The sequence below is a fragment of the Pollachius pollachius genome (assembly GCF_949987615.1).
Source record: "Pollachius pollachius genome assembly, chromosome: 12".
NCBI lineage: Eukaryota > Metazoa > Chordata > Actinopteri > Gadiformes > Gadidae > Pollachius > Pollachius pollachius.
This window is the reverse complement of record NC_136945.1, coordinates 3,881,347-3,900,317: the sequence shown is the minus strand read 5'-3', so window position 1 is coordinate 3,900,317 and position 18,971 is coordinate 3,881,347.

Below are 18,971 nucleotides of genomic sequence, written 5' to 3'. Positions count from 1 at the left end.
ATAAGTAATTTTGAACTGTGGTTCATTTATGTAGAAATAAAATGGTGAATCCATACATCAGAGATATCACAAATACACATTTCGGCATATAAACCATATAAACCAAAAAAAAGAATAAATCAAATATGTAAAAAAAGAAACTACACCAGCATTATGGTGGACAGGAGGGTGGTCCTGCAGCATGAAATGATACGGCTCGAAGATGTCTTTTACAGGTAGCTCGGCATCTTGTTCTTTTCTCGGTTCCACCACACGATCTCCTCCTCATAAAAAACCCGGCCGAGTCCTCCAACGAATAACAAGAGTCCCGTGAAACAATCCAAAAAACAAAACGAAAAGTGAGGCCCAATGCTCCCCAAAACCTTGCTTTGTTTCCTCTTTTCTCTATCCTCTTTTAACTTTTTTATTCTATTCTCTTCATTCTATTCTCTTCCTACTTCGCTTTCTGTCTGTGTCGCTAGTTTTTACCCGCAGAAAAACTTCCTCGTACTCGTTCCTCTCTCTCTTCCGCTCGCTCGCCCAATCACTCGCAAGTGGCGCTACTTCGCTCTGATTGGTTGACTACGGCTGCACTCGCAAAAAGGGGTATTACACTAAATATATATATATATATATATATATATATATATATATATACATCATATCATATATCACTATATTATTATAATATTATAATATATATATATATATATATATATATATATGTTATTTATAAATATATTATCAACTTTCCATTTCTTTAGGTCAGTTAACCTGGGTTACACATGGAAATAATCCAACATGTTTGTTTATTTCCCTGTACTGGCACATGTATGTGACGTAAACGCGTACGCGACGTGAGCAGAAATGAGCAGAGTTTTGCGTCTTGGCAGTGTAGACGGAAACGCTATGGCGGAGCGTATTTAAGTTTTCCACTCTGGAGGGTGGTTTCAGATTTTTGCGTTTCTAAGCCCCTAAAACGCTGTCACCGTCCAAACGAAAGGCAATTCCGTAATTTTTACCTGCAAGTGTCCTCGCGTTTTTACCCGCAAGCGTCCTCGTGTAAACGGGGCCTAAGGGGAACTTCTTCATTCCCCATTTTTCCTTCATAATTAACTCTGTCATATTTATATTTCTTCCATCAGTGTTCTTGACTACAAATGTTTAATTTCCCCAGAATTTCAATGATTTTCCAGGTATATGCTTTGAAGAAAGCTCTTAATTCACTTGAGAAATGTGTGCTTTGAGGCTTCTGGATGTTGTGTGCTTATCAATAGACATTTTGACCATGTGAATGAGGCTGCAGTTCAGGTTCATAAGTGGAACATCTTTCTTTAAATATGACAATTATTATGTTATATTTATATATCTTCAATTAATGGTGCTTGACTTTTAATTTTGCTCGGACCCCGTTAATCACTGCTTGCGGTTATATTTTTTCTTATGTTTTGTCGGTATGCTATGTGTTACTGTAGGCTACTGCTGCCTGTCTTGGCCAGGACACTGGAAGAGATGTTTAATCTCAATGAAGATTATTGTTTTCAACTAACCAATAGTCGTTGCCTTGCATTTTTAAATGTCAATGCACTTTTCAGCCCTGAATAACAGTCAAAGCTATTTAATAATTGATTTGCATGCATAGTATACTACACTTTTCAATGAGCAATTACACCTGTTACCATAAATTGACTATTTTTAGAATGTAATCAAATGCTCACACACTTTCAGACACACGTGTAAGTCCTGATATTCTCCTGATGGGCCTGTGTGAACAACATATCCCGACAGTTGTAACCTGAAAATCTCCTGAATAATGCTCCCCCTGAGGTAGTATTTTCTCCATAGGAAATGTTTCTACTCCTCATTCACCTTATATGTGAATGAGGAGTAGAAAGTCTGTATTTCTCACACAACTTCAGTGGGCGTGTTGATGACGCTTCTGCATGTCATTGAGTGGCTCCCTAAATGATAATCAGCCTGTTGCCTTTTATTCGCTGAATGGTTAAAAAATATTAAAATGTTGGCACTGCTTTTAAGAGTCATTTGTGGTGAACGAATGTTATATGTTGCAAAATTATAGGCAAAATGTTATTATATTATGCACTCAGAAATTTGTTACATTATCGACTTGGGTTTCCACATTATTGCTTTGGCTTTAATTACAACTAGAGGTTGCGTAAACTCTAGTATTAATAATGAGAGCTGCTCCTATATTTTAATAACATTAAAGTACTGAGTGCTTAGTTTTGATTCCATACTAAAGAAAAACGATTCAGGCCTTTAATCACTAACCCTGACCCTTAATCTACCATTTTTCTGTGTCTTATTCATGAAGAGAAAAACATAATTCTTAATACTAAAGCACTCACTCAGTCACGATTCAGGATTCAACACAAAAAAACTGTAATGACCTTCTTTTGTCGCTTTCTCCGACCTTTACCAATCATCTGTGGTCTATCATGACAAAAGGCAGAATGCTTCCTCAAGGTCTGTGTTTCATTGGTATTAAGGGATGCGTATTGCATCCAGGTACCCCATCTCACCTCATAAACATATTTATATACTAATACAGATATATGTACACATTAATTAGACACAGTCTCCCTGCTGCTTCCTATTTAATCTTCCTTCCACCCGGCTGCTCATGTGATCGCGTGCTCTTTCATTCCTTAATGGCAAGACGCAGGGTGACATCAATGACACACAACCCAGACTTATCACAGCTTGAAGCTTGTTGATCTATCACATTTATGCTTTCCTGCAACAATGTGATTAATACCCTAGCCCTCCTGTGATAATAATAATAATAATAATAATAATAATAATAATAATAATAATAATAATAATAATAATAATAATAATACATCAAACTCAAATTAAGGATTTTTATTAAAGATGACATATTATACCACCAGGTGTGAGTGATTAGCCTTACAAGCCGTTTCGAAAATCTGCCCCATATGACATCACTAGTGGGCGTGTCCACCTAGATCTGTGCTGGATAGATCAGTCTACCATCCTACCCAGTGGACTGAAGTAAACGTTGCTCATCTATCCAGCAGAGATCTAGGTGGACACTCCCACTAGTGATGTCATATGGGGCATATTTTCTAAACGGCTTGTAAGGCTAATCAGACTCACACCTGGTGGTATAATATGTCCCCTTTAATATGAATCATTACTTTGCTCTTTCCTTTGAGCCACCAGTCTTAAAACAATTCTGGTTAGGTTATCAAGTGTTGTTCTCAGTGTGTGTGTGCAGTCAGAAGGAGTCTCGGTTTCTCCTTTCCGCTTCAAGGTTCATGGTTGTGTTATGCAGCAGTTGGTCCGGCCAGTTGGCTTCAGGCTCTCTTCAGTGCCGTTGCTGAAAGTTCCCTCTCTCTTCCTTTCCCCAGTTCCCTTTATGTGTCCCAGTGACACAACTGGATGTGTGTGTGTGTGTGTGTGTGTGTGTGTGTGTGTGTGTGTGTGTGTGTGTGTGTGTGTGTGTGTGTGCGTGTGTGTGTGTGTGTGTGTGTGTGTGTGAGAGAGATGAGAGATATGAGAGACGAGAAGGAATAAACACATACTCTGTAGCTTCTGTAGCTTCTTTTAAAGGCATATTCACTCATTCTCTGTGTACAGTTGTTTGAAATTATTCAACCTTTTTCTGAGGATAAAACTGTGCTACTGAGGTTCTGGGTTTGCGCCCTAATTTCTGCAGTCCACCAGTAGACTTCCCTGAGCATTATGCCTCAACCCTCCGACCTGCTCATGAACTGAACTAAAAATCAATAAATGAGTAAACAAACACAATGCACTTTTGATAAAAGTGTGTTCATATAAGTGATTTACTAGTAAATTGGCTCATCATTAAAATGCAGTTATTAACTTAATCATGATTATTTCAACCAAGAACTAAGAAATACTATCTATGTTAAATGGCTTACCATCATCTTACTATCAAATATTAGACATCTGTTAGTCCTCCTTTACAGCTTCTCTGGTGTTAGCTTCTTCCCCCCCTTCACCCCGGCGGGTCTAATATACGGCTGATCCAGTCCATGTGATGTGTACACTGTTTTAATATACGGCTGATCCAGTCCATGTGATGTGTACACTGGTGTCTCACAGTGGTGAGCATATTACGTGCTCACTCCATAGACCTTACCCGTTATTGGGGGCAATGTTTCCAGATTCCATTGATTACCTTGGCACATTTGGGAATTGTACCCTAGCAACACCTTTGAACCTAGATTGAAATCTATGCAACGCCTTCGGCCCTTCAGATTAAGTGTTCCTCGCCATTACAAAGGGTGGGTTGAAGTCGAAAGGCGATGTGAGAGTTCACCTTAGAGGGATCGGGGAACATATATAGTATTATACACAGATATTTGTATTAGTAGTAAATCTTACCTAATCCAGTATTTTTATATTTGACGTTATTCTGTTCCTTTTATGGACAGGACAGTGGGTACAGACATTAAAGGAGGTTAGAAGAGGCTGGCTGGACAACTAATTCATGACTATGTTCTGGATAATGTGCTTTTTAATTGTGTTATTGCCCATTGTATATAGTCCATGTCACAGCTAGTGTGTGTTTCCTCAGAGGGTAATGCCCTTGGGGTCCTTTATTTAACATTGCACCAAACCTATACACTAAATAAAAGTACCAATTATTGCAAATAAATTGTTAAATGCATGAAGCCCAATGTGCCTGTATCATTGCTATTATTCAGTTGTATTGTACTTTGATAATTTAATCAAATTGTGAGTGCTTATAATTTAATTTATGCCTGGCCAAAAAAAAAACATTACTGTCACAAACTAATGACGTTCAAATATAATTTTTTTGGTGCAAGCCCCTAAAAGGTTATGAAATATTGATTGTCCATGGAAACCGAAACCACTTAAACGTTGTAAAAAGCAAAAACAGATTGTAAAGAAAACAAAGAATGAGGTAGATTTGTTCTTTGGTGCTGTAGATAAGGTCAATGAAAAGTGTTGCACAACTCCTTTTATAAATCTTTTTAGCCTTATCCTAGTTAATCCAGGTTTACGATTGTGAATATTTACATATAGAATGATTAAGTGACTATTCCTGTTTATTCTCATACCTAAAAACTCAGGTCAGTGGTTTGGTGAAAATGCATACACAGAAATTGGAATTATATTATCTTACTACTATATAATAGCAGGCCTGTCAGACAAGTTACTCTGTAAATTGGTCAATGCACATGTGTCAAGCAGCCTGCAACTCAAACACACACACACAGCACGCACACACACACACACACACACACGCACGCACGCACGCACACACGCACGCACGCGCGCGCACACGAACAAGAACACGTACGCTCACACACACACCGCAAACACACGCGCACGGACACAGACGTTGCAAGACAACGGCAAGATCGAGATAACAGCCCCTCCGTCAACTAACTCTCCCAGGTAAGACGTTCTGTTAATTGTTGTTAATTTGCTATGTATACGGCTGTTTGTGATGTTTTGCTAAGTATTTGACTGTTTGTGGGGGTTTACCCTAACTTCTTGTCTTGCTGCTTATATTGATATTGATTTGATCTTAAAAAAAAGAATAAACAGCTGATTTTCCTGGCATTTTCTCTTATTCTCTTTTGGGTTCCATTGGGAATATTAGTTTGTGTAGTGCTACATTTTGTGTGTTCTCCACTTTCCATCTTCATTTTGGAGTAAAGAAGTGTATTCAGGATTTAAAGGGGAAGGTTTTTTTTCTCATCTCCAACCTTTAATTCCATAGATTAGCTTTACTTGCCTATCCACCATTCAGTCTGTAATTTTTTTTCTCTTTTAAAGATCGGATGAGGTGGGCCCCATACATATCTTCGCCTTGGCCCCCCAATTTGCTAAATCCGCCATTGAGTGTGAATCACCCTCAGGGTTGAATCTCCTGATATACAAATGCGGCAAAAATGCGGAGGACATGTGTCCTTAAAATGATTATGCTTGCTTCAGAACGTAAAGAGAAAATTATTATGCTTGCTTCATTGCGTAATAGGTGAACCAAAATGTTATATGTTGTGACATTATAGGCAAAATGTTATTATATTATGCCCTCAGAAATTTGTTACATTAGGGTTTCCACATTATAGCTATGGGTTTAAATACAACTAGAGGTTGAGCACACGCAATGCGCACGCGGATACTCTAGTATATATAATAAGCCTCAGTAGTGATGGTGTGTCTGTGATTTCACACTGGCTGTGTCTCAAAAGGTCACATCCCTTTCTCACTCCTCTATACTTCTTGCAGAAGATCTGGCAAACATTTTCAGACCTCTTTCTCTCTCCTTGAATCACTCTTCTCTCCCCCTTTTCAGTTTTCACATTAAGAGGAACATAATGTTGCCTGTGTACCTTTTCATTCTGCCAGGATGTCTAAGAATACGTCTAAAGTAAGTGGTTTTATTTGCATCCAAATTGAGTAGAGTTCCTATCAAACCCTACAGTGTGGTTTTGTAATGCAACAGTAAAGAAGATAACTAGGCTGTTGTATATTCTTTCCTAACAGCTTTAACACTTTGCCTCCTGTATAAGCCATTAGATAGACTATAAAGTAAGATATATTCTGAAGAGAAAACCCATATGGAAAACCGGTATGGCCTCACAGGGCCAAAAGCATTCTCATAGTTTGTGAAAATCCACAATTTCCAAGTATTTGTACTTCACCGGTTAAGCTATTAAACAGACCTCTCCATAGACATTGGTTTTAATGAGCCCCAGTAAAATTGATTTCATATAATATAAATCATAGTTCTACTGCGCAAAACGGGAAACTGGTAATGTTCAGGGGTCTCCAATGTCGCAAAATACATCTAATTGCATTTGAGTATGTCCATAGAACCTTCACCTAAAAACCCCCCTTGTGTATCAGATTATCCTTATAAACAAAACAGCTCACATTCCAATCTATGGCCTCAGTTAAAAAATGAGTGGCTTAAAGGTGCTGTAGGAAAGATTTTAGATATGTAGAGAGAGAGAGAGATTGGGAGAGATCCAGATTTGGAGAATAGGCAACCCAAAAGACAACATCTCTGCTCCCTTCCTTTCTACGTTTCTCCATCCTCCATCTACTATCATTACAATGATAACACTCTGTGCATGAATCTGATTGACAGGCTAGTTGGATTCCCCAAACCAATCAGAAAAGAGCATATTCGCGAATAATATGCTACAAGCGTGCTAAAACCTAAATTGGCTCTTACAGAATCAGGAAGAATCTGGTCAATGTAAACGCGTATTCTCACAGACTATTTCACTCAATGTAAGCTGACAGTTTACTCTGGGATTTCTAATAAAAGACACTAAAATAAAAGCTAAAATTGTATCTATGATACCTTTAATCCCTAAACATAATGTACCGTTGACAAATGAGTAAAAGGGCTGTTAAAGGGTATCTGAGGAACGCATGCCAGGTATGCTCTATTAGGTGCAGACGCCACACACTAGTGTGTCAGAGGCGGCGGGACGAGGGGCTGTTGAGGATTCCTCCAGGGCCTGTTGGTGCCACAAGATACCACAGGTTATAAAGTCTCACGGTAGCATCATGCTTAGCTTAGCACATAGGAAAACACCTGCTGCTAAACCAAGCTACCAACCAAACCATTAACCTCCAACAGACTGTTGGTTGCTGTCGGTTGTTAGTATAATACCAATAACAGTCATCTAACAATAGTTATTTGGTTAAAGGACTGACAGAAAAAGACATGTCTTTATTTAGTTTTGATTATTTAGTAGAACACATATATTTGGAATTCAGTGAAATGCTGGTGCCTGCTCTTAAGAACTCTATATTAAAATAATGCCCTAAAGGGAAGACAGTAACACTGCAAAAACAAACAAAAAACAGACAATTGTCAGATTAAAGTACTTTTGTATTTTCCAAGACTATTTAATTATGTTGTAGTTCACATGAAAACAACTTCAATTTCAACTTGTTACATATTGTCTGAGTTCAATTTGTGTCTGAATCTTGCCGAAATGACTCAACCCTTTTTAATGTAAATTCAATTGGGATTTTATTAGGGATCCTAAATGAATTGGTGCGTGCCCAAGTGATTACTAGAAATCAATTAAAACAGTTCAAGGACTCGACGAAAACGCTATTGTTTGAAAACGGCACTTGATGACAAGCAGAGGAGTACAAATACCAATTACAGGGCTCAATGATTTGTGACAGACATTAACAAGATCCAGGACAGAAAGGGCAAATTCTGTGCTGGTCTTCACGTCAGATGCCAATGTAGATCCGCTTTTCAAACACATAATTAAACGTCCCTTACGTAAACGTTTGCTCCAAATGAAATCAATGCAAACTTTCAGAAAGGGGAATTGTGTCTGAAGTTAAATATAACTTTATCCATGGGAGGATTTAGAAGATGTTTAATCTGTGAATTTGTCTTAAAAAAAACATTAATAGTATTGCAATTACACAAAGAAAACAACCAGAAACATTTCCAGGTAAATTAAATAACGGTACGGTAATTCATCATCATTTTCCGAGATAGGTCGACGAGCCGTCCCTTTAGATGGCACAGATAATTATTTAATGGTAATGAAGGCGCGCAGGCCTTGTGAGAATAGCACCACAAGTTGTGATTGATTACCAGTGAAAGGCTAGTCAATTCACTTGTCCCTGGCTGCTGACTCAGCGCCATAAACACTGTCAGGCCAGCCCATAATGTGCTAGCCCAGTCTCTTAGCCCCGCAGCACAGAAGCTACAGGGGGCTACCGGCGGAACCGTTTCTCCAATTGCAGAGGACAAAGCTTTTTTCTATTTATTTTTATTTTCAGTCTGTAAATAAAGACGACAACAAAGGTTTGGAAAGGACACGCGCAATTTACTCCCTCAATTGGCTAGGCTTTCACCGCTTCCGTTCATCTCATAAAGATAATAGTTTGTTTATTGCTGTTAAGCTGAAGGGTGGATTTTATGTCAGTTGACATTTAAAAAGGTTACGTTTCAGGTTCTATATATATTCTTAACCAAAGAAGCAAAGTAAGCAATTTTTTTTTATTAAACTTAAACATTGAACTTTAGCACCAGCGTCTTTCACTCCAACATCAATGACTCTGAACCCTGTGAGTTAATAGTGTGGAACCTTTGAATATCCCCGCTGCAAAGCAACGGCAGAGAAACTCAAGCAAAGACATGGAAATAGCGCTCTGGTTTGTTCCTGTGTAGAAGCAAAAGTCAGAAAAGTATTGCGTATGTGTGTGCGCGTGTTTGTGTGTGTATGTATGTGTGTGTGTGTGTGTGTGGGGGGGGGGGGAGGTTGTGGTGGAAAACAGTGGGGAGTGTATTTAGAACAGGCAGCATGGGGCCCCAGTGGATGCTGGGGGAAGACCAGTCGATAATGGCTGACCTGGTACTGCGGTGGTCCAACACCAACAGGGCTGTTTGCTCTGTGAAGTTCACACAGCCATATGTGGCACACAAAGGAAACCGAGCTTTGAAATGATGAACTAACAGACTAGCCTTGAACACTAGGCTGCCGCGCAACAACAGCACACCCCCACCAAACAAACACTGTGGAAATTGTGCGCCTTCAATGTTTTCTCTCTCTTTGTGGCCACTGCCATGACCTATTTTTTGGTCTGAGAGTTATGGATTTGTATTTTAGGTTTTACTTCTTGTTTCGTGCAAGTATCTCAAGCAGAGCTACCCCTATAAGACAGGCAGGGAGGACAGTCGAGGACTGGTCTGTCATCCAGCATATATCCAGTAGCAACAACATCTAACAAACCAAAGAAAACCCCACACACTTTAGGGATATTCAGAATATTTTGAGCTACAAAAAGCCTTGTCCCCACTGGAGCCATCATTTGTCATCCGCTTAGAATGGCAACATAACGGCTACTTCTTTACAATCTCCACTGTTTCAAATAGAATTACCTTTAAATGGTAGGAGCGTCGGAGCATGAGCATTTGTTGGGTGAAAACATCACCGTGCCGAACTGGGGTTGTTTCTAACGTTAGACCACCAGCAGCCATCGAGTGCTAGTCGTTGCTAATCTAATCGCCGGTGGCCATATACCCTTAATGTGTGCTGATAGAGTGAAGTAGAGGTTAGCAACACGGCAATTTATTGCTGGAGCACATTTCATCATCGCGGGATTGTTGCGGGGGAGGAAGTTCAGCGTGAAAAGTCTCATACGCCATCCAGTGCATTGTTAATATCCTCCTATTGGCTTAAACACACACTTGAACACACATACTCATAACCAGTATTTGTGTGTTCAGCTCCAAGCCTCCTCTGTAATATCCAGGAGATATGGCCTCGGGAAATGTGTGTGTGTAACCCCTGACCCTATGCTTGACCTTTGACCTTTATAGCATACTGGACGAAGCATTTCGATGTCGATGCTCTGTGCTTTGTATTGGAAATTGGTTTACAGCCGTGGTACCAAACCCTTTCTGGCCCGTGACACTATTTCTAGTTATGAATATGTTTGTGACCCAAACCCAGACTTTGGTTTATGGATCTGCTTCCACACAATTTGTTTTTACCGAAACAACATCTGCCGGTTATATGTCCCCGTGAGCGAAATCTTATTGTTCAATTGCACTAAGTTTGCTTGTGGCTGTAAATTAAAAGGCAGTCAATTCCTATAGACAGAAAGTCTGAGACCTTTTAAAAAACAAAATGGTTTGCTAAATTAGCTCATCAAATATCTATAGCATGTCAGCGAGGTCCTTTGACCTCATATGGATGTCAGGGGTGGTGTCCCGACCTCAAGAAAGGGAGCCACCGGTACAGTTACACTATCTGGGAGAGGTGGAAATGCCTTGTAAACAAATAAGTAAATAATGATAGTAACTCACAAAAAGACAGCGGCTACTTCTTCACGTAGCCGTTAAAGCACTGGGGAATGATTTCCTAGTTTTGGGTATATAAATGACGGCATTTACAAATATAATAAATTCAGATTATGCCACTTCCCAGTTAATGTGTGTGTGTGTTTATTAATATTGTGTTGGCTATCTCTGGCTGCACAGTTACGTAATGTAGCTCAGGAGAAATGGTGATGCTGTGGCCAGTACACTTTCGGGCTCATTTTTTCTTTTCATTTTTCATTCAACGTTATTTTTAGCTCAATGAATTGCGTTTGGTGTTTCAAATAAGAGCGGTGCAACAAAGTGTTAATGACATGAAATAATGTCCAGGACTTCCTATTAAGAATTGTTATTGACACCTGCAACAATGTACACTGACTGGAAACCAATTTACCAAAAAATAAATCCTCCACAAGATATATGAAGGGTTGATATGTATTTTTATATTGCTGAGAGCATTAAAGGTAATGTTTTTTTTTTGTGGGTCTTCAGCAAACTTGAATTTACCTGGAGACAGTGTATTGTAGCCTGGAGAATGTATTCAGTGTAGGTGCAGTTCAATAACTCCAGACATTTTTTTTTCTTTATAAATCTGGATACAATTTACTCTCACATCCATTATAAGGATACGTTTTTCTGCGAGTTTTCCGTACATCTTATAAGTGCTGTGATTTGAACTTCTCCCTGCCGCTGATTAAGGTTACCTAATGTATGATGTTGGAGCAAAGCAGGGCTGGCACCGACTCTTGTTAACATCAAAGGAACGCTTCAAATCAAATGACCAGCAGCACCGTGGAACACAGAGAAAACATCTGTCGATCGTCATCTCTTTTAAACCACACATTCAGTAATACAGTGGGAGCCGATTTGTGTTTAACTTTAATGGCAACCTTGTTTTTATGCAGCATTTGCGGGATTTGCTAAGAGCTGAGGTAGGTCATTTGTTTTAGAAGCATTTTCTTTGTCCCAGTTGTTTAAATTATCTTTAGGTCCTGACAGCAATACAAAATAAATGAATGAAGTGATTGGTTTGCTTGTCTGTCTACCTACCTTCATGTTTACCTGCGGGCACTCTGTCAGTGCACTCATTGCGCATAACTGGAGCTTTCAACAAGCGTAGGCAGACTAGAGCTAAATCTACGATATAGTCATGTGTTGTTTTTTTATCTACAACATATATGAAAAAATATGAAAAACACATACTCTTACTCAAGTTGATGATGTGTATATAGTATGTATATACATATATAGTAGCTTTGTAGGGAGGCCTGTGGATTTTTTCGGTTGAACACTTTTGAGATCTGGATTACTCTGGCAGGTTTCTACAAATTTCCTACCCTAGCTTTAATTCAATTGTGATTGTACAGTTTGCTTTAGTTGTTCTCACCCTCACTTGTAAGTGGATTTGGTTAGATGTGCTTCACTAAATGTTATTGAATATAGCTTACATTCCATAGGTTTTGAGGCAGATTCCTTATTCCTGTGGAAAAATGAATCCAGTTTGCTAAATGACTAGAGGGAATATTTTAGATTTTTTTCAGATCTATGGCATATTCACTGATTTAATAAATTTTCTTTAATTATCAAAAAAGTCCTTTCCAACTTGAGTCGGGGCATGACCACGGCACCATGCGCCCAAAAGGTCACAGCAAGGTTATCTTATTCAAGTCAGTTTCATTTAATTTCTTCCTGATGACTGGGCAAAGTCAAAGTTTTCTGCTCCCTTTAGAGCAGTGTAGATAATATCATCATTGGTTCATCAAATTTACACAGGCAAAGAAAGACTTTAAAGTTGTTCAGGTGGAAAGCCCATTCTGTTATACACTTGACATAGCATCATTCCTTAAGGATTAATTAAACTGATATGGAATGCTTGCGAGATACAGCTCTGTTTTATTTCTCATTATTACTATATAATTGCATTACGGGATATTTATTTATATAGTGTATTCTGCATCAAGGCTGGCTAAAATGTATTTCTCCCCGGGTTTGAGTTGTTTTTCTTCTTCTTTATTACATTATCTGATGGTTCCAAGTGTTTCAACAATGAAGAATTGGCCCCTTTGGTGGTACACCGACATCACGTATCGTCCATTATGCAGCAGTCGCTGGACTTGTACAGCTGTTGGACTTAGGCCAGGTTTGTTGAGATTGCCTCCAAATTAATATGAAATCTGTCTTTATTATGAATGAGGGCCAGGTGGGCCTCATTAAAACTGGGCGAACTATCACACAGACCACTGTGTGTGCACGCTTGCCCACTTGGGCATGCATGCACACACACACACACACACACACACACACACACACACACACACACACACACACACCCCTACACACACACACACACACACACACACGCACACACAGGTACATGATGGGAGTAGAGTGTGATATTGTTGACTGAGATGTGTAAGGTTGACCTCATATCATTCCGTTATGATATTTTTTTTCCCCATTTGGTCAATAGTTAAATATCTTTTTAATTTCAAGAACGTTAATAGCATTTTTTTTTCAATAAAGGTTTGTTATGGGCAACGATGGGAAAAAACACTTTCGAGAATTAATCCCTTCACAAGATGGGCATATTATTATCTCTGCCTGACATTTATAGAAAGCAATGAAAAAAAAAATTGCCTAGCCCAGAGGTCTGTAATCTCTGTACCAGTGTCAGTCTCTTATTTACATTGCCACATTTTATCACAGGCACAAATCTGTCACATCGAGTACACCAGCCCATATTGTACATGCTCTGTGCCTCCATCTGGAAGACCAAGTTTTTGGATTTTGCTGGCGGGGGCCCGACAGATGATTTTTTGGGGGACAATTTAAAAGTGGCAGCCGGCTCCCTGCGTCTTTGTTGGCTCCCTTGGACCCTGGAGAGCCCTGGAACAGGATCTGTCTCCCCCTCCCCTCTCTCTCCATCTGCTGTTCCCGTAGGAACCACATCACACAGCCAAGCCTCCCTCCCATACCACCCCCTTCCCCCTGGAAACCAGAGGGGACTCGTTTGGATGTGTCAAGCTGACCCATGGTGGCTGAGGGCCAACCACCATGTTTGGACCCCAGCTCTATCAACCATCGCTGAGTGGGGTTTCAGAGGGGCCCCACTCAGCGATGCATCATGGAGGGTTTCCCCGGCGGGGACTGCAGCAGAGAAGCTGGTGAATTATTTTGGGGTTGAGTTTTAAAAGAGACCTGAGAGGTACCATCCATCCTCCGACACTGCACTTTGGAGTTCTCTATCCGAAGGAGCTTCACGCAAAAGTGGCCCAGGTACACAAGCTAAAAAAATTGCTTGGTTATTTTTTTTGTTGTGTTTAACTTTCTTTAAAATAGAAGGCATCAAGGACATTTCAGTTCAAAGAGGCACCGGGATAACGTAAAGCTTGGCTTTATTTTGTTCTCCTTTGCCCAGAAGGCATTGTGGCAGAGCTATGAAGCTGGACATAGCTGATTAGTTTATCTGAGACCCCTGACATTTTTCTTCCAAATGCCATCTGTGTTTAGCAGCAGAAAGAGAGAGAACAGAGAGGGATTGTGAGGCACATATAACTTGAAGTCCAACTTTGCCTTAGTTTTTCTGTGAATTTGACCACTGAACAAATTGGGTACTGGATAATATCTGCATACTGTGTCACGCCAATAAATGTCAGATATTTCACTCAAGTGTAAATATTTTATACTCTGGCGAATGCTTCATCCCCTTGATCCATCCAGCATGGAGCACAACTACGGTCTATATATATAGATTGTAGTTGTATAATATATATATATAATACACAGGTATTTTAGTATTTATCTAGAGGTCACCTCACGTTTTTTTTGAGTGTTCCTCCAAAATACACATGCTACAGGTTACAAACATGACTATCTTTGCATTTTGCTTTGGAACTTGTTTTTGTTCATGGAAAGATGCATTATATGAAAATAAACTGAACGTTTCTGCGACTGTCTCACACCATTGGGGATACTGTGTAGCTGTCCATGAGGAAACCGGAGGAGGTACGCATACAACTGGCGTAAACTCGCTGAGCTGGCTGTTCCAGATTTACTTGTACTTCTTCTGGGTGTATTCAAGTATACGATAGTAGTTGACGACAAGGGTGGGATATATATATTTTTTATTCTTAATCAAACCCATTTTTAAATTGGATCACGTTACTGATAATTAAAATATATTCCAGGATTTGCGGTCCTATTACGAAAAAGCCACCATGAAGTTATAAGTAGTGCGATTAAAGTGTATTAGAGATGATAATCACAGCACAGAAACTTGCGTTGTGAATTAGAAGTAGTGGCCTTCTAATTATCGTGGGATTACTTTGACATGCTCTCATTAATTAATTACGTACGGCATGTTCTTGGCGAGCTGGTATAATTATGTCTAAAATGAAGTCGTGGTTGCAAGATTCACAAGATTGGGTGGTCAAATACAAAAGAAAGAATATCAGTCTGAGAAAATTTTGTGCATCTGTTCTTTGGTTCCTTACAATAGCCCTGCAGTTTTTTTGAGAGCTTTTTGAGGCAGAAGTAGAATAATATGATACGATTGAAGGAGAACAACCAGATTGTGAGGACATTTTTCTCCTCAAAATAGTTCTATAACTGAGGGCGATATTGGGCCAATCATGACCCAGTGCCATATAGAACAGGCAGGCGACTAAAAAGAACTTCACTGAAGTGGTGGCATTCCCCTTCATCTCAGTGAGTGAGTTGAGGATTTCCACCTAAATTACCCAAAACCTTTTTTTCCCACTTTGGCCCCTTGTTGTCTGTGTTTCCACCGTGGTATTAAGACCCACGAAGGTTAGGCATTTAAAGGTACCTTTACACCAGGCAAATAATGTATAAAGGACATGACAAATTATTTACATCAGTTACGAAGCAAATATGCGGTATTTTCTGCTGCAGTGCAATAGAGAGATAGATTAAACCCCTCAACCTCATATAACCAGTGAATACGAGCGTATGCTCTGTACATTCATCAAAATATCCCATGTATTCAGAGGATTCAATTATTGTCAGGTTTGATTTAAAATCCAAGTGTAAAATCGTGTAACGGATGGCAGCGGATGGGGGGGATTAAGATTATAAATCGATGTGTACTCTTAAATGCATCCATGTTTTGGAGATGTGCATTTTTATGTTTTTTGGAGGTTGTATCCCTGTTTGATAACTAAAAGTAGGCAATCACTCTTCTGGAGGAAGTTGGTATCCAAAACATGTTATCAAAAGCAACTTATTTTCACGTACCGAAGTGCAAGTCAATATTAGCTTTAAGCATCGACTGCTATCGAGATGAATGGTTAACAGATATAACAGAAAGAGATTATTATTCTAATGTAGTTAACTTCTATTGATGCTACAGGAGGACTGTGTTTGATTTCTTGCATGTCGAGGTCAACAAAAAACAAGTCAGTTTGTTGAGGTCATCTGACTTCAAGTCAGATGTGGAAAATGCTTTAAGTACTGAACCAATCAGAGCTGTTCAGCGCTGCAAGCCCCACCCTGAAGGTAACTGAACCTTTGGAAAGTCCTACCCCCCAAGACCTTATCGGGGGTACAACAATGTCCCCTGAATTTAATTGATACTCTGGTTCCTGCGGTCGAAACCACCAAGCTCCTCAAAAGGTGTCTAGTTCCTGGATAAAGTTCCTGCGGTGAAAACGCGGCTAAATGTGTGTTTGGCCTTAAAGACTTGACTGGAGAGCCCTGTTGTTGAAAGCTCTTCTGTTTGCTGCGCGTACATTGCGCTCTGTTGCCTATGTGAACTGAATAGCTTATCAGGGAGGTCTCTTCATGACATGCAGTATATATACTATATATACACATCATGAACTCAATTAAGAATCTGTGGTTTTCCCATTATTTCTTTCAGCTTTTTTTAATTGATGTTGTAGATGTCCAATGTAAAATATCATAGTAGTTAGGTGCGATTCTCTCTTCTTCCTTATAATTTATCTGTTGTTTGCTGTAAGGTGTTGCATTTGATTACAGAATGTATATATTCACCATATTAAATAGTTACATTACATTATGTTATCATATCTCTGAGTTTATCTGAAAACACCACTACCACCCAGTCTGACACACTGATGTTCTAGGTGAAAGGAACACACTTTTCTTCTCAGTCTGTTGCGTAGAGTGACACCTTATGTGTCACCACATTGTGTAATGCAACGGGATTAGAGAGAGTGTGTGGGTGTGTGTCAGTGTGTGCGTGTGTGCATGTGTGTGTGTGAGGGGGGAGCTTTACAAGAGATGGGCATATGGCTAACAATGAATTAATCAGTCTTGTTTTGCACAAAGCAAGATATGGCTTTATATTCACTTTAACATCAGCGAATATTCACGTGTTGTTCATGACAAGAGGTTGACATGTTTTTCCTCTCACGTCTGCCTACCTTCTAATGATGCGTGACGACAAAATATGCAGAAATGCTACATGGCACGTTTGAATGTGACGATGCTTCTTAGTTTGAATTAAGTCACTTTTATACGCAGTGTTCAGCAGTTGCTTGTATCCAAGAGCACTGACAGGTGAGGCTTAGAACAACCAAAGCAGAGTAGCTTTAGGAATAAGAGGGTGTTTATATTTGTATTGAATTAAAGGGAATACGTGTAGGATCTGACAATTGCCTTCAATTGCCAATGTATGAACAGTTAGCGATAAGAAAAGAAAAGGTCACAAATTAATTTTTTTTTACTTTGCCTAAAACCACTTTTGGGCTGATTATAATATCTTTGAACCGGGAAAAAGGAAGGAAGTGACTCTGATTTTAGCCAGTCTGTATTAGAGTGGCACATTTCCCACATTGAGAGTACTGAAGCATTTGCATGTTGCAGTTAACTTACAGCCAAAGGGGTCAGTCAGGACATTTCTGATTCTTGCACAGTAGGCCTATCTTTAATGTTAAACTGCATAGTTGGAGTTAGTGCATCGCAGCAAAGTAAGATATGTTGTAAACACAGAGTGCTATACCCAGAAAAGTAAACCAAATAGTGGAAGTTTTCATACATTCATGGGTTTTAGCTTTTTCTTGTAATGTCACATTTTATCATTTGTTATTTATTGGTTTTGACGGCATGTTTTTGTTTCTTAAAAAAACGAATAAATAGTCTGTTTTGCTCTAGGCTCTGGAGGTATTACTCTGCAATGCTATAGCAGCCACTTAGCAGAGATATGTGTGTATGTTGTTCAACGTAGCGACCATATATATATATATATATATATATATATATATATATATATATATATATGGATGGATAGATAGATAGATAGATAGATAGAGGTTCCTACCTGCCTAGGGTCATGTTTTGGTCATGAGCTTCATGAGCTTGGCAGGCGGGCCAGTGTCTTTGTGGTGCAGCTTGGATCCACTAAGATGTCCTACCACTGTTTCCTCTGTAATGACTCTGAAATTTGATTGGCTTGTCAGCATACTTCCTACTAATGGGAATATTACCGTCTAATCGTATCCGAGTGACCCATGCCAAGCAGGAAATTGACAGGGGCTTTGTGCTCAGAGCATCTTTAAGGATGTGTCTGTGTTTTTTTTTTTTCTATGTTTAACTAACAGTGTCAGTGTAATTTTGTAAAGGCAAACATAAGGAGGCACCATCTGCCAATCAATTATTCCATCTTTTGCTGCCAATCTGTGAAATATGATTTCAATAAAATCAAATGTTGCACTAAAACAAAAATTACCTACCCATTATTTTCAAAGAATGTAATTTCTGAAACATTGCAACATCCCCACTATTCAATTTGAAATCCAATGTAGAATACCGCCAGGGAGGTAAAGTGACATCTTTGTGACAAGGACAGATGGAGGTCATGGATAATACAGTGGCGCTTACATTCCTAAATCTGTCACATTGAACATAAGTGTACTGGATTGTTTTCATGTGGGGTTTTCACTATTGCACACTGATAACTAGTATAGTTCTGACCTCTTTCATGAAAGGATTGCTCAAATGTAACTATGCATGTATTGTAGTATTTTTTTCCTGTATATTGTAGACCACACTTGTAGTATTTCCCAGAAAGGTGAAAATACATATCATGCCTACAATATATTTGTGTAGAATGCCTGATCTTGTTGGTGAGAGAGAGAGAGAGAGAGAG